Source organism: Anas platyrhynchos, chromosome 1 (genome assembly GCF_047663525.1).
Source record: "Anas platyrhynchos isolate ZD024472 breed Pekin duck chromosome 1, IASCAAS_PekinDuck_T2T, whole genome shotgun sequence".
NCBI classification, from domain to species: Eukaryota; Metazoa; Chordata; class Aves; order Anseriformes; family Anatidae; genus Anas; species Anas platyrhynchos.
The window spans coordinates 4,206,441-4,229,021 of NC_092587.1; the positions used below are offsets into that span (position 1 = coordinate 4,206,441).

General features: G+C 41.5%; 2 long non-coding RNA genes across 2 annotated transcripts; both read right to left on the bottom strand.

The window, feature by feature from the left end:
• Nucleotides 1-4,791: 4,791 nt before the first annotated feature.
• LOC119715611 (uncharacterized) lies at nt 4,792-21,708 on the bottom strand. Its single transcript, XR_005262857.2, has 4 exons — nt 21,590-21,708; nt 8,445-8,548; nt 8,170-8,352; nt 4,792-5,121 (listed from the first exon to the last, which is right to left on the bottom strand). It is a non-coding gene; the product is annotated as an uncharacterized lncRNA (long non-coding RNA).
• LOC140003278 (uncharacterized) lies at nt 15,928-20,283 on the bottom strand. The gene is made up of 2 exons (XR_011811632.1): nt 20,050-20,283; nt 15,928-18,873 (listed from the first exon to the last, which is right to left on the bottom strand). It is a non-coding gene; the product is annotated as an uncharacterized lncRNA (long non-coding RNA).
• Nucleotides 21,709-22,581: the final 873 nt, after the last annotated feature.

The following is a 22,581-nucleotide window of genomic DNA, read 5'->3' on the forward strand; positions in this document are numbered from 1 at the left end:
TTGAGTGTAGGAGCTACGCTCACCCACTGTTGCATGTCCCTGGGCTGCAAGTGCCAGCACAGTTATTGCACAAGGACTCTCAGCTGATAAGGCCTCTTTTCTGACCCCAGTCAGCCCATTGTGAGATGTGGCTTTACATTGGATGAGAGATTTTTGTTGCAGTGAACTGCAATCAGTCTAGGATTAATGTTGCCAAGAACTGAGATGTCAGCCTTACAACACAATTGGAAGAGAGATTCAGTAGCAGTACAGGCTGCAGAGCATTTTGGTACATCATGATGGCTTAGGTCAGGCACGAAGATCAGTTTGTCCATTGTGAATGCTACAAAGGTTGTGGGAAAGGCTTCTAACTCCAAGCCTTTAGTGTTGATTTTTTTTCAAATTTTGTATTGAAGCAAGAAGTAATTTAGTCTGTAGCCATTCTCCATCTTCTCCATCAATATGCTTTCCTAACTTTTAAATGGCTTGCTCTGTAGCCTGAATAATATTCTTGCTCTGGCTTGAGATCAGAGGGTCACTTCAGCAGAGACACAATACAGAAATTTCTCCCTGAAAGACTCCAGGCAGATCCTCCCTAATGCTCAGGCTGCTGTTTCACTTACCTCTGCCTGCTGTCACAAGAAGCCTGTAGAGATCACACCTGGCATTCAAGAAGCATTTAGAGATGGCAATTGGGGTAGCCATGGCCTATGTTCCTGTGTATTCATGGCAAACTGGTCTAGACCATGGTGGCAGATAGTGCTGAAGGATACATGGAAAAAAAAAAAAAAAAAAAAAAAAAGCCTTTTCTGCTCATCTTGCAGAAAAAGACTTTGCACAGCTTTCAAGGGTGGAAGAGTGTCAAGAAGAGATGTCAGAATGGAAGGGTGTGAACAACACCTAGTTCCATGGCTGCTTTTTGTTTGTTTAAGAATATTAAATGCCTATTAGAGGACTATTGTCTAATTATATAATAAATAATAATACCTTATTAGAGGAATCTTATTGCACTCCCTCATTCATCTTTTTAGGGCATAAAACAACTGGCAACCTGGAGTCAGGAAGAAACTCTCTCCCCCACCAGTCTCCTGCTGCTTTTTCATGCATTCCTCTGCAGCTGGACATTGGTGTAGACAGGAGTAGATGGACTCCGTGGTATAGTGCAGTGGATAAGTTCCTTAGACAGCTGCAGCTTCCCTCCCTCTGCATTTTCCCTTCTTTTCTCTCCGTTCTCTTGCTGTCTCTCAAATCTTTTCTCTGAACTGTGCTAGCAGATCCTCATACCTATCTATAGATGGCAGCAACTTTCCAAATCAGTTGCAGATGCTGATTAAACGGGCTGGTCTCTTGCTTCATAGGGACACAAGTGTTTCATTGCATGAGATAAGTAGCAAACTGTAGGTGGATTTAATAGCATGTACCAAAAAGTTCATTCACTCTGTAGAAGGGTGCTTTTTTTGAGTGTGTTTCTGAAAGGGTTTGCATTGACAGCAGAGATGTGTGGGGATGGAGAAAGCATTTGGGGGAAGAGGGTGGATTCCTTTATTCTGCCATTAGCTGCCAGCTCAGAAATATTGAAAAAAAAAAAAAAAAGTAAAAAAAAAAAGTGTTCCCTGCCTGTGATTGTTGCTGGCTCTTAACATATGTCAGGCTCTTATCATTTCATAGCAGCTGGCAAGTTCATGAAGAACCACCAGGCAGCCCACTGTGGCCAGTAATCAGTTAAGTACAGATGTCCAAATAGATGTAACTTCCATTAAACTTTAAATAAAGATAATTTATGCTGAGTAAACAGACGAGTGAGCACATTTGCCCAAATACAGATGGCACTACCTGATAGCAGTGCATTAGAAGGGTCATTAAACAAGGAGGTTCAATAATGTAATACTCAAAGACGGTCTGCAAGGAAAAAATAGCTGAGATCAGGGGTATAAAGTTTTCCTTCATGTTTTTTTTTTTTTTTCCTCTTCTTTCTTCTGAATAGTTTGGCAGGTTCAGAGTCTTAGTGGGGCAAAAAGGGAAACACTTTCTCCATGAGAGACGCCCTTGCACACCCCCAATCCATTTTGAATGAAAAAAAAATATTTTAGCTAAACTGCCTACAACAATATTTAAATTAATGGCAAATGGCTGGGGTCAGACACTGACCAACAGGATTTGATGCTTTATTGAAGTTTTCCAGTATAGCGCTTTATTCAAAACATTTACTTCTTCACTGTGATTACTTCATTTTATATTTTCTGGCCTCATGCTCATGTCACACCCCAATTCCTGTAGCTGTCAGATTAACACTGCTTTATCAGAAGAAATGCCACTGAATTATAAAACTTCTTTGGCCATTTAACACCTTTATCTCTGCCTTGCCTGTACCAGGATTACTGACACACAGTCATCCTGTCCTTATTCTACTGGAAAACTCCTAAAATGGATATAACAGAGGACTTTCTAGAGAATATTTTTAACACTTCTTTACTATATATAAGAAACCTATGTTTTGTTCATATAAATCTGTATGTAGGTACAAAAAAAGTTTTTCATCTGTGAAATACGTTTTTTTTTTTTTTTTTTCCCAGTTTCTTATGGACGTGTGAATCTTGCTGATTTCGTCCCTATTAAACACAAGTGAGTCGAGACCCTTGCTCATGTAAACCCATTTCCAGCACCTGAAATTTGCCCCTTGCATCTGATAACCTCTTGCTGGAAGCAAATACAAAATGATTAACCTTGATGGAAATGTACCTCCTTAATACAGAATAAACTGGGACCAGCTAAAGGGAAATTAATGCCTACCTGAACAGACCAGAGCATTCAGAGCATCTCTTCCTTGTCCGTGTTTTTTTTTTTTTCTTCTTTTTTTCTTTTTTTCTCTTTTTTTTTCCCTTTTTTTCTTTTTTTATTTATTTTTTTCTTTCTGTTCCCACACCCATACACAGAATGACTCCATCACAGAGCCAAGGGACCCCACTGATGCCGTAGAGTTGCCGCACAGAGACACATGTAGGGTCATTCAAGCCTTGGACACACAGAGCTGTTAAGACAGCCCCATTCTGAGAGAGGGGACATAGGGTGACAGGCTCTGCTGTGAGGCAGGCTGTGTTAGATCAGCTGCACAGCTTCTGGCCAGCTCAGAGCACAGCCACAGCAACTGAAATCTGCTTACAAAGCAGCATCCTGGGTCTGCCTGTGAAGTACCTGGTGGCTGCATCCTGAGATAGGGCAGGAGCAGGTGGATTGCACTCACCTAGGCTCAGTTCTCCTAGTCTGTAGCGTTAAGCATGTTCCTTACCCTCTCTTTGTATATGCAGAATAATGGGTGGCTGCTTACCTCCTTGAAGAAAGTGCTACCTTTGACTCAAATGCCAGCACTGACAAGTCCTCATAGGTAGTTTCTATGACTGCATCTATCCCGGCTCCTTGCACCCAGCTTGTACCAAGATAAATTTCAGAGCTGAGCTCCCAACATCCTGACACTAGTGCAACTGTTTCATATGCTGCTACGGTCTCTGGCACAGGATCCTGATGAACTGTATGTGCACTCCTTTGGATGTCTGAATTTTCATGCTGGTGCTTGATGTGCAGCTGTAACAACGGCTTGATCCAAAGGAATGAGTGGGAGGGAGCGTACCTGTAATCACATTTTGGCTGATCTGGCAATAATAGTGAGAAAAAGGATCTCAAGTGCTTGGCTCTGCTATGGACCAGTTTTATAAGATTCTTAAGTATGAAGGTCAGAAGGGGCTATTGCAATCACTTCAAGAGGCCAGAGAATCACATACTGCATGGGATATACATTGAGCTCCAGTCAGGACCAGTCTTCCCCCAGGTCCAACAGGTTTTCAGACCTCCAGTTTCCTTTCTGAGTCGTTCTTCAAGATGTGAAATCTGGCTCTGGCTTTATGATTTCCTCAGATATGGCAATTATTATCCCTAACTGCTATTACAGTCTTTGTACTTCTCGTCAGCAGTAATTATTTCTACTTCACTATACCCTCAGGGCTCATTTGTACTAGACTTTGTCAAAATATTTCCTTGTTCCTCAAAAAAAGAGATCATGAGATAGCACTTAACCAAGATGTAAGGTGTCCATGTTCTGTAGCCAGCTCTCTCAATTACCAACCTTTCCCACCAAGTGATCCACCAGCCAAGTGTGATGTCTTCTTTTCACCACTGTGATTGTTCTCATTCCAAGAATAACCATTGAACAGACAACTGCCCCATTGCTTGCTTTTGGAAAGGTACAGTCAGACTTGGAAGGGAGAACCAGTCAGCTGATCACAATCTTTGTATAGTATTTGAGCTGTAACTAGTTGCCATGGCTTGGTGCAGTGGCCACCATCTCAGCACTATGAGCTGTGTAACTGTGGCTCATGGGGAAGAAACTCAAGGAGACACTGGTGAGTTGTTCCTCCTTTTGCTACTGCTAAACACAATGGTAGTTCTGACACCTTAAATCAAAAAAAAAACAAGGACCATCAGCCTCCATGCAACCCTCGGGGCTTGTCTCTGTAACACATCAATCTAAAGCGATATTTTTAAACTGGTGCACATGTTTATGGGGAAGATGTTGATTTTGGCTATATTTTGATAGTTAATATGGTTTAAATAAAAGCAAACATGCCTTTGCAGCCTTTTGCATTAAATTAATTTTAAATGTTCAGCCTTGTAGAAAAAAAGCCTAGGAGTAGCTGGAAGCAACCACTAAGTCAGGCAAATATCATGGACACAGCTCCATCTCAAGGATGTAAATGAATAGTCACAATGTTGTTTTTTTCTTTTATTTTTTTTTTTCCTATGTGTTTGTACTGGTCAGGCTCTAGTTTATTTTATTTATTGTTCCAGATCAGAGGCCTAGAAACTAAATATCATGTATCAAAGGAAATATGCCTTTTGTCATTAATAGGGGCAGTGTATCCTGAGGTTAGACCCTTACTTGTTCCGCTAGGATAGGAATCCATCAATTTTGTGAGCAAAAAATAAGTTTCAGTGTGACCAGATGCCTCAAACCATCCAATTGGATTAAATAGGAGTTCCTTTTGCCAGGGAAATTTTTAGCCCAAATTCTTTTTTTTTTTTTTCATCCCACTGTCTTCAGCACATTGACGGTCCCGATGTTGCTGATAAGAAAATTTTGACTGACGTTACCTGTCAGAAAAGGAAATGTTATAAGAAATGGGTTAAACATTTTACTCTCTGAGTGAACAACCATCAGAGTTAGTAGTAACTTACATATTGACGGCAAGAAGCTCTGTATGAGTGCTCACGAAGCAGACGAAAAGGGCTGATAGACCAGATCAGTCCAACCACAAAGCATGCTTGAAAATGCACATATACACGGCAAGGTAATTCAGCTCCTGCCTTTGGGTAGAATAATTGCTGTGTGAAACATTAGTGTATCAGCATGAATGTTTCATAAGTTTGAATTTATAAAATATTTCTGATTTTCCTGTACACATGCCTTTCAAAGATAACTTTCAAGTGCTTGTTGTATTATGCATCACACTTTTCAAGAGAACAGCATGATTTCCTTGAAGACATATCCGTTTAGAGAGTTGCCATGGCAATTTGTTCCCACCCCCCAAAAATGCTTAAAAACAGATTTTTCCATTGTCTTCTGATTCCTGCAGATTACAACATGCTTCACTTTTCTTTCTTCCCTAGAGTGACTCTAGGTGAGTGCACAGAAAAAAAAAGAAATAAAAATCATTTTCCTATTTAAATTACCTTCTGATGGAAGCAGAAAGATTCTTCCTCCAAAGTTTAGTCACAACCAAGACAGAATTCTCTTACTATTTGAAACAATCATTTATTAACATGATATTTTTTAATCCCAGGGGAACCCTGATAAAATTGCCTGAGCAAACATAAAACCTCTTTATACATATGCAAAGTAATTATTAATCCAATTAACCATCTGCATACCAGCATATTTAATTAGTCCTCAGAATTACTCTTTTCCTGCTGTAGTTGAACTAACCACCTCCTTGTGCAATCTGTAAATCTGGCTAAAAAATATTGTTGAGTCTTTTTTTTTTTTTTTTAATGAAAGATAGGTTTGGGGGGAAAAAAGTGTTGTTGTTGTTTTTTTTTTTTTAATTTGCTTTTAAGCAGAGGACCACCTTCTGCTCCCACATTAAAACAACCAAAAATGATGAGCATTATATTGTCAAATGCTATCAAATTATGGTCTAATTTCTGGAGGGAAAAAAAAAAAAAAAAAAAAAGCAAAAAATATCAATATAGTGATATTTTTATCCCCATTAACTTTTTAACGACAAATATGTTCTTTGATCATTGTTAATTGCTTGGTCCCAGAGCATAATCAGACAGCATATTTTGACTAGGGAACAGACTGCTTTGCTTGTAAACACTCTTTCTTTCCCTGTTTTTATTGAAAATAAAATAAGAAACTAATAATCCTCGACAAGTCCATTCCTAGTGCCATTTTATATCAGAAGCTGTGCTGTGTTTTTAAAATAATATTGCTCTTTCACGATTCTTATTTTAATTGCTCTGCTGGGGGGATGGCTCAGCACAAACTACAAGTCCTAATGGTTCTCCTTTGTGCAGGAAATTCTGAATAACTTCAAGGAACCAAAACATGGGAATGGCTTTAACCAGGGCAGCTCCTGGAGACTGGAGCTCTTTCCACTGATATGAGGAGAACAGAATGATGTGCAAATAGGAATATTAGATGGGAGCAGAACAGGGAAAAAGATAAAGAGATGAAATCTGTTGCCTTGACACATTGCTCTTGTCACTGGAGGTGACCTGGGGGCATCTGACACATCTTCATGAGGATGGTGTGTTTAGGACCTACAGGAGAATATGTCTTTTTGGGAACCAGGCTGGACACCGTAATAAAGGACCCTGGACAGTGAGGAAAATGGACCGAATTCTTGGTGCCTACATGCTACACCAGAGGTTTAACCACAAGCTACCCAAGGAGTACCTCTCATCAGGTGTCCAGCAGTGACCTTTCCCTTATGATCTGTGTAATCCAGAGATAAGTGCTCCTGAGCAAGCCATTGTCAGGACTGGCACATTGACCATTCTGTGTGGCCCCCATGCCCTGGTTTGTCTCAGTCCCTGCAGGAGATGTACGACAGATTCCTGCTCAACGGAGCTGGTTACCCAAGCCTGGGCCATTCTCCTTCCCCACCAGAGGAATACAGGAGATGTCCCTGGCTGGGACACTGTATCCAAACAGCATGGGAGCACTGTGTCTGAATGTCAGGTGGCCCCCAGAAAATCCAGTTCAACCACCATGAAATCCATGCAAATTTTGGTGCAGAATTCAGGAGGATGTAGCCCAGGTATTAGGAACTGTGGCTAAACCTCAGGTCCCGGTGACATATCATAAGAGTTACAGTAGCTCAGTAGGGGTGCTAGACTCACAGAGTGCAAGGATTAGTGATTTACGGCTCTCTGCAGCTTTTAGACTGTGAGAATTATTTGCTGCTTTCCCTGCCCCCCTCTCATTTGCGCAACTTCAACTATTTCTACTTCACTAAAGCAGTTCCTGCTTCCCTTTGCTATTATGTGTTCTGGAACAATGAACACAATCACCAGTTTCTGAATAGGGTTTTGGTTGCGTGTTTGTACATAGAGGGGTTGAAAATAAAAGAATCATTATCTGCTTTCTCTCTACATATATATCTGCCTGTAAATAAGCAGACATCGGATGTCTTGCTGCTTCCCAAGGATGGGTTACAACAGGGCAAACTGGAGTCTGTGGGATTTAATTTTTTGCATCCTAGATATATCTAGGTTTTAATTAGTAAATAATCTGGCTACAGCATTGATCCCACTGAACCAGACGCAATGTTAATTTTAGTAATGCAATGTGCATGCAAGTGGAGAGGAGTTTTGAATGCTGATTTCCTCTCTGCTTGCCCTTCTGCTTCACCCCAGTTTGAGAAGAAAAGGCAAAGAGATTTTTATATAAATAAGGATCACCAAACTGGAATGAATTTCAAGCTAAGATAAAAGTTGTTTAAGTGTTAAAAGCAACTTACTTGGTGCAGCACCCAGCCTTGCCATCTGCAATATCCATGCTCTGCTGCTTACAGGCTCTGCGGCTTTTCTTTTCTTGTGGGGCTGCTTCCACTCACACCCAATGGTGCCCTAAGCTGAGCCAGCAAGTACCTAACCTTGGAGAGATGCATAAAAACCTCAGGAATTCAAACTTACCATCACTGGATGCCAGGCCAGTGCTAGGAAAAAGGGGATCAGGATGGCAGCCTGCTCTCTTCCGAAATGGAATAATGCTGTGTGTCATGAGCTAACCCATCCTCTTCCTCCAGATTACATCGTAGGTGTGAGACAAGAACAGACCAGAGCACACGCACCGCTGCATTCATCTTCTCATTTGACCTAAAGATGCCCCAGGAAAAACACAATCCTCTCAATTCTCTCTCTTTGAAGCAAGAAAGCAGAGCAAAAGCAAACAACAAGTTTGTACTTGCCTGTGGATCCCAAAGGAGGCTTAGCTGGGCTTCTCTGGAGCTCTCTGAAAATGCCGTCATGGGTCTTGTAACTCGTGCTGATAGTTCCAATCATGCTAATGATCCTGCAAGTGATTTTTACTTTTAATTCACCTGATTTCAGCTTCTGACCTTTGAGTGATATCATTCAAGGGGTTTTGCTGAATCAAGCCACCCTTCTGCCGGACAGTCAGATGTAATATTGTAGTGCCAAGCACCTTAGCCTGGTATATGATGATTTTCAATTCTTTGATTCCTCCAGCACTGAGTTTTTAGAGATGTTTCACCACCCGAGCTGTCAGAGTAGCATAAAACTAATAACCAGGCTGTATTACATCTTGATGATGTGACAATGGTACTGATGGTGCTTATTCTCAGAGACTACAAGGCAGCATTTCTTTGATTGCTTATGGGAACACTTTACAGCTGAAGTATAATTTCATTTATTAGAGGCAGACAGCTTATAAAAACGTGTGAAACACAACAGGTACCAAAAGGAAAGCTTGGGAGACTAATGAGGCACAGGGCTCATACCTTTAAAGAAAACAAAGGTTTCTACAGGCAAATGGCTGATGCAGTTTGTTTTTTATAGAAGTAAATCAATCAAAACATTCAAACCGTGTTATCCTGCAGAGTTACAGCAAATACATTTCATCTAAAATTATTGATGACTTTGCTTTTAAACAGAGGATAAGACAAGAAGGAAAACAAGGAGGAAAAAAGAAAAAAGTCCTTAAAATTCAAAGAACTATAGCCAGAGTGAAATCCAATCTAGTAGAAGGGTAAAATGTTCACAAGTAAAATAATAATGGTATTGTTATTACAAAATGCCTCTTCCTCAGAACTCTCTCCCACCCTGTCTGAGGGCAGAATAAAGGCAAAATTTGATGTAAACACACTCAGTGTGCATCCAAGAGTGAACGCAGGAAGAGGGAAAGTATTAGCATGATGGAAGAGTGACAAAACAGCTCCAAGTGAGCTGCAGAAGGGTTTGCAAGCCCATTTCCCAGATGAATGGTGATCATGGAGCAGAGATCAAGTGAGAAGTACATGTGCTTCATCTCTGAACCAGCGCTGTGAGGAGGCTGAGGACGTGATAATTAGGATCCTGATTAGGAAGAGGCTGATTATTCAATAGTAAATGTCCCTATTACATGGCCAAAGCAAGAAGATGAAGAAGGCAAGGGTTGTGAGATGCTTTTGAAATGTTACAATGCACTGGTTATGTGTGTTCAGAAGGATGAAGGGTCTCCAGATCATTTGGAAAGTGCCCGCTGGCTTGCCCATATATTCCAAAATACCTCTACCTGTGCAGGGGACTGCAGTGAGGCACACAGAGTCTGCTGTAACTCCTTGCTGGTTAGCCAACAGGCACCTTAGCACAGTCTGATGTCAAATCTTGGTGGGACTTCAGTGGGCTGTTCTTCTGAATACATATGGGTAGTGTATATAGGGTAATATGGAGACTTCTATAAAGTGAGACACTTAATGTGTACCCTATACAGGTCTTCCTCCAGGCTAGAGATTTTAAGCATATATTATTTCATGGACGGCTATAAATAAAATAAAATAAAATAATAAAATAAAATAAAATAAAATAAAATAAAATAAAATAAAATAAAATAAAATAAAATAAAATAAAATAAAATAAAATAAAATAAAATAAATCTAGAAGTTACTGGCATTTCATTTTTGACCAAGAGAAGTAATGTGTGGTGGTTCTGACTAGGATGCCAAACGTCCAATAGGGTCAAATTCTTCACCATCAGTACCACCACCCAAAGCCCACCAGAATCCAGCCAGCTTGGAAGGAAAACCATGCAGCTGTGCCCCAGTTGAACATGTCTCTCCAGATATCTCCGAGATACCTCTGTCTGAAAAGCCTGAGCAGCTATCAACACCAATGACGAGTGTCATCTCTTACTTCTGGCTCCATCTCCTAATGCAGTACAGTATACTTTGCACTGCCTGAAGTTTGAAGAATTAGGACTTAAAGGACTAATACCTAGGACTAATTAGGACTTAAACGACTAAAAGTCCCTTAAAGGACTTTTTCCCAACGCAATCTGAGCCAGGACAGCAAAGATGAACATTAACATGGGTTGAGCATTAGTTATACTCTAGTTTTCAGGTACATGCATTGTTTGAAATAAGTTGGAGTTTAAGAAGTGTTTGGGCTATGCTCTTAGCCATATGGTCTGAATTTTTGGGCAGACCTGTGTGGTACCAGGAGTTGGACTTGATGATCCTTGTGGGTCCCTTCTAACTCAGGATATTCTATGATTCTATGATTCTGTGTCTCACCAGTCATGTAACCTATATCCATCAGCTTTTGCAATGAAGAATTTGGTTTCAAGCATAGTCTTTCATGCATGTTAAGCTCCAAAAATCAGCTACACGACTGAGTAATGGATTGAGCTCAAGGATTGATAGTGGATTGAGCTCAAGAGACCACAATTATATTCCTCTGTACTAGACCTCTGAGAAGTCCTTGGGCAAGTCAAGCTTCCTTGATGCCTCAGTTTCCTGACCTGCAAACTAAAAAGAAGTTACTGGTATCATTGTAAAGAATCCTCAGAGGTACCATGGTAGAATGGATGGCAGGAGGTGATGGTCTCTAGGTGGAAACACAGGAGATGGAGACAGAAGACCTCAACCTCAGACTGATATTGCTCATTTTTGCTACCTCTGAGTAGATTTGGGAACCTGTAGTGTCATCTTCTGCCATCTACAAACACTTTCTGCCACAAATTAAACAACAGCTATGGAAGCTTCATCTGGAAGTGCTGGTTTGGTGTTCACTTGGCTCTGTGCCTTTCTTCACATTGTTCTGTGCTCTGTAATTTAGATATGATTGTCTTAATCACAGACTTTTCTCCCGTGGGCCCACGGTAGTGTGTACCCAGAGCCAGGTTTTCTATCTCTCTTTCTTAATGTCTTTTAGCTTTGGATTACAACCTAATTAATGTGCTGAGCTTTCTCTGCCAATTTCTGTTAAGAAAACAATCAAAACGTGTTTAATGAGAGGTGAAAACAAGAAGTATGTTTGATACCCTTCCCTGTCTCCACCATCACCTTATCTCACTGATGACACTGTTTGTGAGGATCATACAGATATCTTGATATCTTGTTTTTCATCCAGTTTCCCGTTTTATTACATTCAGGTAGGAGTCATGGAACCAATTCAGTTCCAGTCCTCTTGGCTGGATGGTTGTGGGTTTTGGCAAACTACAAAAGCAAAGAGTTGGGAGCCTGGCTACAACCTTCTGGTTTTCATGTGAAATCCACTTACCACTGTTGGGGAGAGAGACTTAAAAGGAGGAGTAAGTACCATAAGCTTTGTTTTGAGGCCCTGGCAGTCTGAAAAATGAGACACCTTTCTGAGAATCAGGCCTATAGATGTGAAGGGCTGAAGTTGCTTTACATGTTGAATTACTTCACACACAGACATTCTTTCTACATCATTGCCAGTTGGGCCCAACCTCTTCTCAAATTGAGCCCACCAGTTACAGGGATGCTGTATCAGGATATAGGGACTCTATATCTATGGTGGATGACCACTCTGCCTGATAAGTCAGAATCTGAGCCATTCCCCTGCCCAGTCCCACCCCACACCATGTTTTAAGCTATTTTGCTCATACTGGCTGATCCCCTTAGCCTAAAGCCTGACGGTCTCTGTGGGATGCCAGGCTCAGTTTTGTGCCCTTGGGATGGGATGAGCATGCTGCTCCCCCTCCACCCCGACCACCCACAGTCCTTCAGATTTCAGCTTTTCCTAAAGTTATGTGGTTTCTTTCATTATAAGCCACATGAGAAGTATGGCTAACAGGCAAGGCTGAACCTGCTTTTCCCCTCTGCAGTAAAATTTATGCCATGAACAGAGCAAGTCCTTTAGAAAGCTGCCTCACTGCTCAAGTACATTAACTCCAGGCTATATCCAGCAAGAGTGAGGAGCTCTGGGCAGGAATCAGCATAATCTCTGTTCACTTCTCAGATGCTCTTCTGCCACAGAAGGACAAGGAAAAAGAAATTGGCTGACTTAGCAAGTCATTGCAACCTGGAGCCGGTCACGTATCACGTTATACCCTAGGTGTAATCTCACTGCTAAGCATTGTGCTCACCATGAGCGCTTTGTTGCTTGTGTGCAGTGCATTCATTGCAGCAGAATAAATGCAACGCCAGGACAGCTGCTCTTTTCTCTTGCTCCCTTCCCTCCAATGCATAATGAAGAGAAGGGAAAGGGAATGAAGGATATCATTTGCTATTGTACTTTAGCAGAGGAAGCTCATCTGAACAACTGTCAGCCACATAATTTCATCGGATTTCCCAGATAAAATCTCCTGTTTCGGGGACTGTATTTACTCAGTGTGTTTAGTTTGACAATGAAAACTCTGCATGCGCTGATCGTTTAAATAATAATGAAAAAGAGAAAAACAACAAAGAAAATCTCACAGGCAGCCTAATAAGTGGAAAATTAATAAGTGTCAAAACCAAAAGATAAAATTCTACTCAGCAAAGCAGAAAGGAAGTGCCCCCATTTCTTGCTGCTGAAACTGCACAAAGAAATCACTCTGCTGTTTTGCAGCCAGCTCAAATATCAAATGCTGCCATGTACGTTCCCCTCGCCCACCTCCCTTGGGGCTGAGTGCCTTCAAAGAGCTAAGGAATGCTCCCTGCCTGTGAGATTTGGACCTTTTTCAGGGTTTTTTGTTTCAAGTGTACTTGAGCACCTGAGATAGTATCTGGCAGCTTTTTATCGCTGAGCTAGAAATCTTTACAGAAGGGAAGATGGAAGGGAAGAATAAAGGGGGGACAATGCCCTGATGCTGTCAAAGGGGCAGAGCCTGTCTTGGAGGTGTCTGCGTGGGGTTTTCCAGGCAGATGAGAGCCCACAATGAATTAAGAAGTAGCTGAGCTGGGCTCATGAGCTCTGTGAAGGTGACCGCAGGTTGTGCTGCTACATTATAGCTACACGGCCAATGATTTGGGGCTGAAGCAGAAGCAGAAAAAGTTTAGTCTGTGAAGTCTGGTGGAGGATGGAGGATTTTGAGGCACCTGGGGCTGCCATCCAGCAGCAGTCTGAATGATGCTGTCAGAAAAAAGCAAAGTAAAAACCAGAAGTCATGCTTTGCACACACCCCAAATTACTGTTTATGAGCAATAGTTCATGATCCCTCTGGGAATTCCCTATTAAAACGAAAGCATTTGAGACTGACTAACAAACTGATCACAGACTGAGTTATTGATTGTACCATTAAGGTCTTAGTTTGAAACATTATCGGGTTAATGAAATGATCGAACGTTTCTCTCCAGCATAACCAGCACTGCATTTCTTCTTAGTCTTTTCCTTCTCCTCTTTTAGGGTTCAGGCTAGCTCACGCTAAACCCAAGAGGGATCAGGCTGCTGCCTGTCCCAGGGATAGGTCAGCTGTGCTGTAAATCACCTTTTCTGCTCAAGCGAGTCTATGGATGAGATACCAACAGGGCATTAGCCATGGAAGAAAATAGAGTAGTCATTACGTACCAGTTCATTATAGAGTAATTTACTAACGAAGCACGAGGCTGTGAATGTGACTGTGCTTAACTCCACATCTTGCAGTCAGCTAGCTGAGGTAGCTGATGTGCGATTTGCTGCCCTGCACCGCCAGCCCCAACAGATAGGAATCGTTTCTCTCAGTTACCTCCAGAGATCAAAACTCCCCCGAGCCCCCACCCAAGCTGCGAGATCAAACAGCATCAACATCAGTCCTGGTGGGGGTTTTCTTTCAGCCAGCTTTGCAGTATCTTTAACTCCTTCTCAGCACTGTAGGTGAAAAGGAGATATATTGCTTGGAGGATGGGGACAAAAGTACTCTCGTAGTGGGAATATCCACCCTCACACATGTCCTTGCCCTTTCCCTCTGCTCACTCCCCATGGCACAGGTCCCTCCACATCCCTACAAGGTGTCTCCAGTGCAGTGCCCTCCTTCCCACTTGCAGACATGGCCAGAAGCATCTCTGCACCCTTGGGAGCCACAGGCAGGTGTTTTTGTCTGCTTCCACCACCCACCTCCTTCCCCTTAGCCAAGGCTCTGCCTCTCCTCTGGGAGACAATTGCAGCCTGAGAAATCAGCCCCCTGTTCACACTAGTATGCACTTTGTTACCTTTTAACTTGTTCCAGTATTTTTTTAAGTGAAACTTCACAAAAACTATATTATTTTTTCATGTGTAAGGATGTGTTTTCCACATTGACTGCCAGACTAATAGTTATAAAGAAAATATTATGCCTGCCTTGCACTGCTGTTATCTCAAGATTTTTAAAGTGTTCCTAAACAAAGTAATTCTCCATCCTATGTTTAAAACATCTCAGAATAAATTGAATTCTCAGAGCTTTGTAAAACTTCTACCAATTGCACATGTATACATATAGCACGATCAACTGCAGCTATGATCTTTCAGAATAGTCCTCCCATTTATTTCCTCCACATCCCAACAGATTTTCTTTCTCCATGCTCCTAATTTCCATGGCAGCCTCACTGCCATCATTCCCTCCTCCAGTTCCAGGCTTGGATGGCTGGAACTATGGAGAAAGTCAGCCTCAGAGATGGCCTGGGAGATAAGGGAGAATAAACTCTTATTATGAGAGAAAGCTGCTCCATTTCATTACTGCTGAGGCTGCAGGGAGATACAGACACCAGATGGGGCAGTGAGAAATGTGACATGAGGAAAGTAGGAAGTTTTGTAGGGATTTTTGCTGCTCAGAGTAAACGAACCATCAGTATTTGGGTGGTTTTGCAGAGAATGGGCATTGTTAAGAGAATGACTTGAATTAAGGGATGGCAGCAGTCAGTTCAAGTTGTGTTTTTTTGTTTTTGTTTTTTTTTTTTTGTTTTTTAATAATTTTTTATTTTATTTTTTTATTTATAAAGAAACTTTAAAAACTAGTTTATTGCTGACCAGCAACTTCATGGATGGCACTTGCTTTTGATTTCAATCCATTTAAATTGCAAATACCTGGCTCCCAGAGGCTTTCTGCTGACAGTTCGCCTGTTGAGAATCTGAGCTCACAGGTCTCCCCAGGGCCCTCTCTCTGCTCCTTGCAGGGAAGGGGAAAGGCAGCTGTCTACACCCACTTTTATCTCTTTAATTTCATTATGCTTTGTAGCTTCTTGGCTGCCACCTTGTCTTCTCCAAGGTCACCTCTGTAATAAATGCAGGAGCCCAGGACAGGATTCAGGCTCTCGCCTTGGGGGTTTCAATCTGGTAGCCCAAGCACAGGTACACAGTGAAATTGGGAGATCCTGCTTGGCCTCCAGCTGTTGTTACAGACAGTGCAGGCCTCCTGCAGACCCTGAGCTGTACATGACAACCCTACAGGGATGTCTCAGACAGCATCCCATCTGCTACAAGGCTCCTGTATGTAGGCAGGAGGCTCGAACCCTTGTTGGATCCTCATACTTGGAGTAATCTGCAATTGCTTTAAAAAGTTTGTATATGAAGAGGTACAAGACAAGGAGTTTACGGGCCACATGATAAGTGATTTTGTCCTATTATTAGAATTGATGCAGGAAGATAAATTTGCTTCCCCCTACTTTTTCATCAGTCAATCAGTAACCTTTAGAGAAGCAAAATATTTATTGTCTGCGCTCCTCTGATGGCACTTTTTCTCCAATAGCTCCCCTTGATATATCTTCCTTTATTCACTTAGAAATGCTGCCATGCAATAAAGAATATGAACATTTGGCCAGGATTTCTGGATGCCTAGCAGCCCAGACAAAGCAGATTAACCAAAATCATCTCTTCACATCCCAAAATGTCAAAGATTGATCTTGTCAGGACAATTCTTGCAGTGCAAGTGATCTGTCTCCTGCTGATTTTGTGCAAAGAAACAGATGTCTTTGATGTCTGTCTTTGGATAACATAAACCAAGACCATATAAATCCATAGGACTGCTCTTCTGGTCCAACTTGGGCTGAAAATGGAAATGCTTTGCTGAAGAACAGAAAATTTTTGGAGGAACAAAAAGGACTGGGAAATAAATTTCCAAGGTTGGAGAGCTTTCTTTTTGTTCCTGAGCTAGCCAGAAGCTCTTTGCTTTAACCAGTTCATTGTTAAACTTCATTTTTTCTATACCAGGGAAGTATCACCACAGGCATCTGCTTTTCCCACAGTCAGAGACTTGGCTTGCTGGGCCTTTCCCTGTGGCTCCATGCAGCCACTTTTGTCTCCCATGCCCTCAGAGCAGCTGTGATTTCAGGATCCTGTAGTCCCAGTATCATTTCTGTGATGCAGTGTCTACGCAGTAGAAGTCTATCCTTATGTAGGACATAACTCATTTTCCTTTGCTTTTTTTGCCCTCCTCTAGACCTATACAAAGAGAATGTCACTGCCATGCACATCTGTTGTCAGGTATAAGGTGTTAGGGGACATGAGTGTCCCAAATACTACAAATCCTTCAAGGTTAAAGGGGCATACACAAATCTCTAGCCTGTCTCAGTTTCTTCTTGCACTTGAGCTTACTGGGATGCTATGGGTCTTACTGGTGTCTGTTGATATTATCCTTCCTCTCCTTGCATTTAAAACCTGCATTAGCTGCTCTGGGATACAATGTCTGTGATTTGTTAACTCTGTTCTAAAACAGCTCTTTCACGGTGTAAATTCTCCCAGATTTATCTGTCAGGTCAGAGGTTCTGGAGAAAAACTGTAGTGTCCAGAGAGAACAGAGAGGGATGTGTGTACAGTGAAGATGACAGGAGGGGAAGGAGGGGAGGAAAAAAAGGAAATTTTGAGATGGAATATTTCTTTGTGTGGATCAAAAGAGGAGCTGGATCCTAAAGGAGAAGGGATTGTTAATCCATTGAGAGAAGTCAATAGCTCAGCTCCAACCAGTTATGTTTCCAGTCTAATCTGTCTCTTTCTTCCCACCTATTCTTTTTCCCTCTCTGTCTTTCTAAAGTTGTAAGTACTTTTCAATGAAGAAAGGAGAGACGTGATTTTAAGATGAGTTTGGGTTGTGCCTTCAGGCAGAAGCAATGCTCAAAATGTACTTTCTAATGAATACAAAATATTAAAGCATGAAAATCACCGGCTGCTGCTACTGCTTTTTCCTTTTTTTTTTTTTTTTTTTAAGGTATGCTAATTTTTGTTGCTTTTAAATACTCCTGTTGCTGGGAAACCACCTCACACACTTGTAATTGAAATTGGTTCTTCATATCCCATTTTGTCTCTGGCAGGTTTAAAGTGTTCTTAAAAGATAAAAACTCAGCTGAGGAAAGGCACGGTACACCCGACAGCAGCTTCCTCAGCATTTCCATGGGCAAAAGTCATCATGAAATATATTCAGAAAATTAGAAGCACTAGAGCAGGGTACAAACTGGAATTGGTAGGGGGTGAATATGTTGGGGTGGGGGAAGTGGGTGAGAGGATCTGAAGAGGTTTCTCACAAAGGAGAAGGATCTTTAATGGGCTGTGGGAATTAGAAGATCAATTTCATATAAACGCATCTTGGTCACAACTGCTTCTGGCACACGGCATTTCCCAGATCAGGAGTTATAACTCTTGCTCCCAAGAATTTTTAAGCCTCTGGTACCCACGCATTTTGTAACAGATGCCCCAAATATCGCTTGCCCCAGGCTTCTCTGTCTCCTAACATTTTGTCCTTGCATATATCATATCCTTGCAGCCAAAGGCTTGTGCGCACTTTTGGAAAGCAACAAAAACAAACCCTGTGTGCATCAGTCTGGGCAGGGTCACCACACATCCTTTTCAGTCACAACTGACAAAGTTCTGACTGTGTATTTACCCGTTATATTCTCCCTTTGCAGGTCAGTTTGCTCTTATTTACATTTGAAAAGATGCGCATCTTGTCCATTTTTCTCCCAGTTGCTCGTTTAGCACCTTCTGTTGTTTTACAATGTTTGTAACATAGCTGAACAATGGTAGCTGGGTTACGTGGATTGAGAGCGAAGTTCAGCATACAGATTAACTATATATTAAGATGCTTAAAATGCACTCTTGTATTAAACGATTATGTCTCTCAGATCAAAATATACTTGCTGTTTCTTTGAAATAAATCCCTCTTAACCTGTTTTTATCTGCTTCCTATGGCTCCTCAGCTGAGTGATACTTGGCCAGAGTTGAGTACTGGGTCCACAGGGAGAAAGTTCAACAAGAAAAATTTTAATGTTGTTAAAGATAAAGCTCTTGACTCTTCACCTACTTGATTAATGCGTCCTATAGCTGTTCTCTAAATAAGGAAGAGCAAGAGGATAAACGAATAAAGTCTCTGCTAAAATTTTCAGACTGAATTACAACTACACATGTCCCATTCCCTTGTTTATTGTCATCTGCTCCAGCCTTGTCTCTTCCTCAGACTGTAAACTCCTCTGTGCGCAGATCTGTTGGGCTCAAGTGATATTCACATCTTTCATCCTACATAAAAATACATCACAGTAATAAAGCAGCTGTTGCGAGTTAATTCCAACCAAAATGCAATCTACCCCCATGCAACAAGATGTCTGCGCAATCACTCTTGATAACAAGTCCTGGGAAATGCAGCACAATAATCTCAGTGCTTGATTAATTTGTATTTCATAACAAGTCATTATTAATGGGCCAGATGCTGACAGGTTTGTTCATGGCGAGGACAGGCTGACTGCAGAAGTGGCACTGAAAGGGAGGAAATCAAGTGCTACTGAGGTAGTGCAAGGATATTCCAGCGCATCGCTGCCAGAACAAAACAGCTAGTGAGTCAAACAAAACAAGGATCAGCTCTTAGAAGCAAGTACAATGACTAGCTGCCTTGCAGAGATAATGTTCCTCTTGTAGTTTCTTGTGTCACGCAGTTAAAAAAATAAAATAAAATAAAATAAGAACATTGAAAAGTTCCCAGAGTATCTGTGCAGGGTATTAATGTTTGCAGCAAGAAAAATAAAATAAAAAATAAAGTAAAAAGTTTTTACAAAAGGGGATTTCTTTCTTACAGGTTCTTTAGAGAAAGGCTGGATAAAAGATTAGAGCTAGGAAAAAGTCCAGGCAAACTCAGAAGAAAAACATCAAGCTGTTTTCAGTGGGGAATGAAAGCACAAAAGAAAGTCCCTGGCAAATGTCAATATTTACATGAGTGGTGATGAAATTTTAGCCAATGAGGGGAACAGAGACAAGTGCTCAGGAAAGTGACTTTCTGGACACCGGCTTTCTTTTTGCACTGCAGGATGCAGGGTTGGTCATCAACAGTGTCTGAGACAAGAGCCACTGATGTAATGAAAATTCTACAAAGCAGGACCAAAATAATGATGATGATAATAATAATAATAAAGCCAGTTTTGTGATGAACAAATTTGAAAAGCCAGCAACTCTTCCAGGAAACAAAACAAAAATAAATTATGTGCAGGTTCTTCTAATAGAGGACATGAATACCAAAACAAGTGAGAAGGTGGGTTTGGGGGAACACGGTCTCCATCTGAAACAGGGAACCATGCAGTCAGCACTGCATCATGAAAATAGAAACAGGATTCACCTCTGGAAGTGGGGAACTCAAGCTGCCTTAGTTAAGCAAATAGAGCCATCCTACACTTAGCTAATAAAGTGAAGTTACTTTGAATTTACCTGGAAATGTCAGGGATCAGCTCAGGTCCTGAGAATCTGCATTGATCATGCTAGCCGAATTGGTCAGCCCCCTCCTCTGTCATGCTTCAGATATAATCAGTCTGACAAACTCAATCCATACTTTCTTCTGAGAATGATTAGTCACCACATTAAATCAGATTATGCTGACAAATTGCTTCCATCTTCATATTGTTCAAGGAAACAGTCAAGGAAGGGACAGCTTTGGTTTGAGAAGATGACTTGGCCTAAGCTGATAGCAAATTATAGGCATTAATTGAAATTCTAAATTAATACCATGTAGCACAGTTTGATTTAATTGCTTTAACAGAGGTTTCCAGGGTACAGTCTTGTGGTTTTCAGTGTTACACTGCCAAAGCATTTCTATCTTGTGAAGACAGAGGACCCTGTTTAGAAAAGTTTCAGGTTTTTCCTTTGGCCACACTGAGTTTCCTCTCTATGTTCCCTGCAATGTCTCCCCAGTTATGGCAGCACTGCTGTTTGCATGGTCCCAGGAGCCTTTTCCTCCATGAACACAGATGCAGATGGAGATACAATAGGACTGCCTTATGGAATTGCTAATCACTGCATGCTTTATAGATCCAGCCAGGATAAGACCCCATTGAGGTCTGGGAGCATCACTGTTCTCTCTAACGAGCCCCATATGGGTGAGAGAAACAAGAACTGGGAGGAATAGGAAAAGACTGTCACTGCCCTTTTTGAAATCCAGGGAACAAGAGTAAACAAAAAAGGTATTTTCCAGGGGAAAAGAAAAACAAACAAACAAACAAAAAACAAACAAACAAAAAACACAACACAACACATACTTTGGGTCTTTGTTTAGCCGCAAACCATGAGTTTGAAGAGCAATGGGAAGTGCTGTGGGGAATAAGAGATACCCATATGGGACTGAGCTGTGTGGCCAGGATTTAGGGTAGACTCTTGACTTCTTAGACTGCTGCTGGAGGTCAGGAAGATACCCCAGACCATTAAAACCAGCACTAGACCCCATGCTTAGACAAACGGATGTGATTCTGCATTTACATTGACTATTTTGGGAATTTGGAGTCACAAATTGCACAGAAAAACATAGATGGAGACACTGAAATATAGATGTCTCAATTTGCAATTTCATCCCACACCAAAAGCTAGGTGACATGAATCCCACCTCTTTCAAATAAGCTTTCTTTTAACATCTCTAACACCAGGATCATGAGCAAGAAAAATTATGAGCTGAGCCTAGCTCAAGACTCTTGATACTCATCTGTAGGTCTGTTCTCCTTGGAGAAGAAAGGAAAGATTCCAGATTGAACTTCACCAGTAGAAACACGAGCATTAAATTGGGATAAAATGGAAAAGATTAGGGCCAAGGAGCAAATGATCATGGACATGATCTTATTTTGAGCAGCTGAAACAATTTAAAACCTCTGCTTCTACCAGCTGTATTTCTATGAGCCGGTTCCAGGGACATCTGCTTTGCCCCCAACAAACAAATAAATAAAACCTTAGGGGAAGAAAAAAAAAAAAAAAGTTTAAATCTCACCTTAAAGAAAACATCCAGATGGAAAAAGGGGCCGTATCCAAGGAGGTGCAGATGTAGGGCAATCTGGCTCTCCCCTCCTCTGAGCTATAGCTGCAGTTATTGCGGGCACTTTTAATCAGCACCTGCAGAAATTAAATCAGGTCAGAGTAAATCACAGCTGCAGGATGGCAACCTGATCTGCCATGGGTCCCTTACAAGCATACATTTCAACGGGACACCAGCAGCTCACCATCCCAGTGTCCCGCATGATTACCAGCTTCAACAGCTACATCCCACAACAGGTTTCTGTCAGTAGAACTTGAAATGCCTGGCTTGGAAATGCTGTAACAGCAACAGTTTGGCACAAGCACACGTGCGGCTGTTGCGTGCCAGAGGTGGAATGTGGTGTATTTTTAACTGAGCATGCTTTGCATATGGTATGTCTTCGGTTCTTCAGTATCTCAAATGGCCAGGCAGAGAAACAGTCATGATCTGCAAAGCTGGAGGAAGGATTTTAAATGTTTTAGAAATTATTCTTCATTACGCCAAGCTAGGAAAGGGATAGGAATAAAAGATTTCATTTAGATTACAAATACCCTGGAGAATGGGCTGCCTTTTCCTGTATTTCTATATGGTGTCTGACATAATATACTCTCTGAATGAACATCCACAAGCCTTCACACAGCTCAGAGCAGAGACCCCCAAATAGAGCTACAAAAGCTTGAATTGCTGTTTGTGATGGTGTGTCATGACCCCCGGAATCTTTTACAGGTCTCAGCTACAGAAAACTACAGCTGAATGGTTCATCCTGTCCTGCAAAGTGCAACAGGCATTTTTCAGACATGATTTATCTACCCTAATTCAGATTAATTTCTCCCTAAAAGGCCTTATGTCTCTCTTCTGACTATAAAGGTGGAGAAGGAGAAATTTACCTCTGATGTCTCTACATTTGGTCACACGAATCCCACCAGCTGTGCTGAAGACACTGTTCATAATGAAATTAATTATCCCGT